Here is a 5,883-nt window from a genome sequence, read left to right on the forward strand (position 1 = left end):
CCCCTGTGGCTCTGTGGTCTCTACCCCAGAGAGCAGCCATGGTGAATGCTACTCCTCAGCTGCCCTCTTCTCTCTGGTGTAGAGTCCTAGAAACATTTGGGTTGGAAGGGACCTGCAAGATCACCCAGTTCCAAACCCCTGCCATGGGCAGGGACACCTCCTACCAGCCCAGGTTGCTCAAGGCTCCATCCAGCCTGGCCTTGAACACCTCCAGGCTCAGAGTCTCTCCAACTTCTCTGGGCAGCCTGTTCCAGTGCCTCACCACCCTGGTGGGGAAGAATTTCTTCCTCATGTCTTATCTCAATCCAGCTTCTTCCAGTCTGAAGCCATCATCTATCATCCTGTCACTCTCAGCCTTTGTCAAAAGTCTCTCTCCAGCTGTCCTGGGACTCCCTTTAAGTACTGGCAGAGAAGCTGCAGTGTTGATCCTTCCACATACTACTAGGAGGCTCTTGGGGAGCCTCAGGGTTATTTACCTGCCTGGGGTGTCTCTGAAACCCTTCAGGCCAGGGTCTCTATTCCATGGCCTCAAATTCCATGGATTCTCTGCTCCTTTGCCCAAGGTGATGCTTCACTGTAGCCACCAGCATCTGGCATGGATTGGAGGCTTAATCAGTTATAGGAGAGAGAACAAAGACAAAGCTTAAAGGGCAGCAAAGCCACCCACTGAAACCCAACAAAAGGCAAGAGGAACATGGGAGCTGCTTTCCTGCTTGGCTGATCTCCCCACCTAGACCCTTTGGGCATATTCTCCTCTTGCAGCAGAGCCCTGAGTGTTTATTCACCATCAGGAGGCCACTCTGCTGCTGGGCTTGGCAGATGAGTCAGGGAAACAGAGCTTGGGTGGGATGGAGTGGGGAGAGGGGGCAGGTATCAGCTTGGGTCACACTCCAGAGTGTTTGGAAACAAACAGGCTGCTCCCTTCCCCTGATGCTGCTCTGCTCATGACCCCAGGCTGCAGGGGGTGAGGGCTGTGCACAGGAGAAGGGAGGTCACTGGTCCCTGTGTTGGTGTTTCACCAACCCACCCTGGCTCTGTCTGTGCCACCACAGCGAGGTGACAGCTTCTGAAGGACTCTTGGGTTTGCCAGAGAGCAGACAGAGGTGGCACAGCCCCAAGGGAGGGGCAGTGAGGGGAGTGAAGTTCACCTGTGCTTGGCTCTGGGGCTGGATCTCTTTCCTGCACCTCTGCTGCACAGATTGCAGATGCTGAGTCAAAAGGAGGCTGCGGAAGCAAACTGACATAGAAACATGGAATTGTTTGGGTTGGAAGAGACCTCCAAGAGCATCCAGTCCAACCATCAGCCCAACCCCACCATGGCCATCAAACCATGGCCCTAAGTGCCATGGCCACAGGCTTCTGAACACCTCCAGGGATGGAGACTCCACCACCTCCCTGGGCAGCCTGTTCCATGCCTGACCACTCTTCCAGGAAAGAAATTGCTCCAAACACCCAACCTCAACCTGCCCTGGCACAATTTGAGGCCATGCTGGGGGTTGGAATGATGACCTTTGAAGGTCCCTTCCAACCCAGTGCATTCTGTGATTCTATTCAATCCCAGAGCTGTGTGCACTGAAATGCAGCTGGTGTCAGAGCTGCCCCTAAGCATGGAATCAGATCTGCTCAGCTCCTCAGCTCAGCCTCTTTCTTCAGCTGGTGGTTAGCCCTGGTGGCCTTCTGGAATAGAGTCATAGAATCATGGAATTGTCAGGGTTGGAAGGGACCTCAAGGCTCAGCCAGTTCCAATCCCCTAGGGATACCTCACACTGGATCAGGTTGCTGAGAGCCACATCCAGCCTGGCCTTAAAAACCTCCAGGGATGAGGCTTCCACCACCTCCCTGGGCAACCTGTGCCAGTCTCTTACTACCCTCATGGGGAAGAATTTCTTCCTAACATCCAACCTGAAGCTCCCCATTTCTATTTTTGCTCCATCTCCCCTACTCCTATCATTACCTGACACCCTGAGAAGTCCCTCCCCCAGCTGCCCTCTCTGGAGGAGTAAGCTGGGATGGAGCCTGCAGCACAGCTCAGCAGCAGAGTTGTATCTGAGGCAGTTCAGAGGGCTCCACTTCAGGGGCTGCTGGAACTCTGGAGAAGAAAGCAGATGGACTAAATGTGGATTCCCATCACGTCCCCTCTGCCCAGGTCCTCAGCTGGCTTCATCACTGCAAGCTCACTGGGACCAGAGAAGCTCCCAGCACACAGCAGGAGCTGCTGCCTTGCTGTACTGTTGGCCTGTTGACTTTCAAGGACTTTGTGGTCTCTAAGTACCACAAGATCCTGACTGAAGTCCCCAGTGAGCCTTGCTGGAGTGGCCTGAAATGCTGCTGTCCCCATGTCCCAGTCCCTGCCTTCTGCTGGGGGCTGTTGCTGTACCACAGGAGTGCTACAGGGCAGTGTGTGCCAATGTTTTGTGTCTCTCAAGCTCAGGGCACAGCACATGGCTGCAGGAAAGCTTTAGGATGCCAGGTTGAGGGCAGGGCAAGGTTTCCATTGTGCCATCTCTGCTGCAGTGTGGGACAGGCAGGGATGAGGTGGAGCAAGCAGCACAGCCTGAGCTACCCAAGGAAGCCCCAGGAGCTAAGTGTGCAAATGAGGTGCAGGCTCTTGAGGCACTTTTCTAACTTGGATGCTTCACAAACTGGGCACAGCTACAAGTGGTTGAGACCTCATCCTCCCCCTCCAGCCTCCCTCTGCCTTCAGAGCACAGACCAGGTGATGAAATGATAAACCAGCAGCTGCTCATAGAGTCACAGAGCAGTAGAGGTTGGAAGAGACATTCAGAGATCATTGAGTCCAACCCCAGTGCCAGGGCAGGTCACACAGGAACACATCCAAATGGGTTTGGAAAGTCTGCAGGGAAGGAGACTCCACAACCTCTCTGGGCAGCCTGCTCCAGGCCTCCAGCACCCTCACACCAAAGAATTTTCTGCTCCTGTTGAGGTGGAACTTGCTGGGTTTCAGTTTGTGTCTGTTGCTCCTCGTCCTGTCACTGGGCACCACTGTCAAGAGCCTGGCTCCATCTTCCTGACAGCCACTCTTGGGATATTTGCTAACACTGATCAGATTCCTCTGGGGCTGCTCTTCTCCAGGCTCAGCAGCCTCAGGGCTCTCAGCCTTTCCTCCTCACAGAGCTGTTCCAGTCCCTTCATCATCCTCACAACCCTGCAGCAGTTCCCTGTCTCTCTTGAAGCCCAGAACTGGACACAATATACTCCAGCTGTGGCCTCAGCAGGGCAGAGTGGAGGGGGAGGAGAACTTCCCTTGCCCTGGTGGCCACACTCTTCTTAATGCACCCCAGGAGACCTTTGTGCACAGGGTGGGGGTGCAAGGTTGGACTGGGAGACCTTTAAGGTCTTTTCCAACCAGGTATATTCTGTGCTCCTGTGGTTGTGCCACACCGAAGTGACAAGGGCAGGGAGGCAGAATGCAGTCACACAGCCAGGAGTGCTCCAGCTGGGAGCTCAGGTGAGGGAAGGATAAAGCTCCCAAGCACTTTCCCTGCTGCTTTCCGAGGCTCCCGGACGCTGCGCTGCTGCGTCTGCCTGCGGTGTGCTCCTCTGCCTCGATTCCCAGGGATAGGAGCTGAGTCTCCCCCTGAGAGGCAGCTCTGCTGCTGCCTGTTCTTCCTTGAGCAGATGAGGCTGAGCAGGGCTGAGGATTCCTGTCCAGGCAGGACTGAACAGCCCATGGCCCTGCTGCCGCCTGACTCACGCCGCTCGCTCGCCTCGCAGACGGCAGCGGCGCTGGGGGAGGGCTCCGTGAGAAACACGAAAGGGCAACGAAACTCCCCAAACACCTGCTGAGGTTTCATGAGCAGGCTGAAACTGCTGGCACTGCCTCATCCCCACCAGGGAGAGAGGAGGAGCAGCAAGCTCAGCACCTCCGTGGCACCAGCGCGTGGTGGGAGCCGGTGGTGGCATGGAAGCAGCTCCTCGGTGTGCCAGCCTGGGCTCAGCTGCCTGCTGCTGCTGCTTCAGCACAGAAACCAGTGGCACCTGGGGGCCTTGGGCCACTGGTGGAGATGTTGCTGGTTTCTCTCTTGTCCAGCTCAGACGTGGAGGAAAAATTTCTTTGCTGCCAGAATGGTCAGGGATTGGCACAGGCTGCCCGGGGAGGTGGTGGAGTCTCCGTCCCTGGAGGTGTTCAGAAACCTGTGGCCATGGCACTCTGGGATGTGGTTTGGTGACCACCGTGGTGTTGGGTTGCTGGTTGGATTTGGTGATCTTTGAGGGCTTAGGTGGCTCCTGGGGTGAGGAGGAGGGATGTGGGCACCATGCTGGGATCTCCTGGACACTGTAACCATGGTTGATGATCTCAGAGGTCTTTTTTCCAGCCCCCAGAATTGTCGTTATCAGTGCAGGAGTGAAGCTGTTCTGGGTGAGCTGCCAGGGAGGATGCAGCAGCATCCTTCACCCCACCTAAAGTTCACTTCTGCACCCTTCCAGCCCAGGGGCTTCCTGGCACCTGGGCAGCTCACCTCAGACTGGCAGTGGCTGTTAGCTGCAGCTGGGAGTCTCGGAGCTGCCAGATTCCTTTCAAGAGGAATGATTGCTCTCCAAATGATTCACTTAAGTCTAACCTGGGAATTATTAGAAACACATGGAGAGCAGCTTAATGGAAACAACCTCTTCCTTCTGGAAATGCCACTGAAAGGCAGCATCCAGGATCTCAGCTCCTGCAGATTTTTGTCTTTTCATTAAAAATAAACACACACACCCCCAAAAAAAAACAAACAAAAAACAAACAAACAACTCAGCAATTGAAAAAAAATCTGCCCCTGGCAAGAAGATTTCTTTAAATCTCCTGTTTTGCTCTGCATGTCTTCTGCTCATAAACTCCACTTTGCCCTTCCTGGATGTTTCCTTTCAGATGAAAAAGTAGAGGGGAGGGGTTTTGCCCATGAAGTTGTTTTTGTTTTATTTTGTTGTGCTGGGTGGTGTGAGCTGTGGTGGTGACACCACAGGCACGTGGCTGAAGGACGTGAGAGGAGCCAGGGCCACTGATTCATCCTCTCCTCTGAGCAGGGTGAGCCTGGGGAATGCATGGAAGTTCTTGTGTGCTGGGATGGGGGGAGGAGGAGGAGGAAAGATGACCAATGTTTGGGTAATTAAGTGTCTGACACCTGGAGAAAGTGCCAGAAGAGAGGACAGGGAGGGCAGTATCTTGGTATGCTCTCAGCTCACGTAGTCCCCATCAGCCTCACCTTGGCCAGGAATTTTTTAGGGGAAGGGAGGGTCTTGTGATCTGTCTTGCTTCCCTCTGAGCAAAACCATCTGCAAATGCTTGGGAAAAAAAAAAAAAAACAAAACCCACAAAACCCAACAACTGAGTTAGGTGGGGACTCAATTTTAAACCCCATGAACTACAGCAAAGGGCTGAGGTTGGGTTTCACCTGGGCAGTTCAAGTTCCCTGGGCACTGAGGGATCTTTTCTGTTTGCCCCTGGGCTTTAGCTCCAGCTTCACAGAGTCACAGCATTGGTTTGGCTGGAAGAGTCCTTTAGAGGATCAGATTCCTGACATCATTTTGGCAGTTTCCTGATGGTGATGCATTCGAGTTGCTGACCAGCAAACATCTCACCTCAGTGGGCTGAGGTCTGGCTGGCTGCTGGCTGAGCAAGGGGAAGCTGCAGGTGCTGTGGTGGTGGTTGGGGCAGGAGGAGGGGAGCAGAGGCAGATGTGCCCCCCCCAGAGAGACTCTGCCCTAATTCTGTGCATAGCTGCAGGCAGAGGAATTGGTAATCCCAAAGCCTGTGGGAGTTAAGGAGCAGGGAAGCATTCCTGCTCCATTCCAGCAGTGCCTTTGGGAAGCCCTTCCTGTTTTCAGCTGGCTGGCATGGAAATTGCTGTGGGAAATGAGCATCCTCCATGCCCTGCTGCC

Source organism: Indicator indicator, chromosome 33 (assembly GCF_027791375.1).
Source record: "Indicator indicator isolate 239-I01 chromosome 33, UM_Iind_1.1, whole genome shotgun sequence".
NCBI classification, from domain to species: Eukaryota; Metazoa; Chordata; class Aves; order Piciformes; family Indicatoridae; genus Indicator; species Indicator indicator.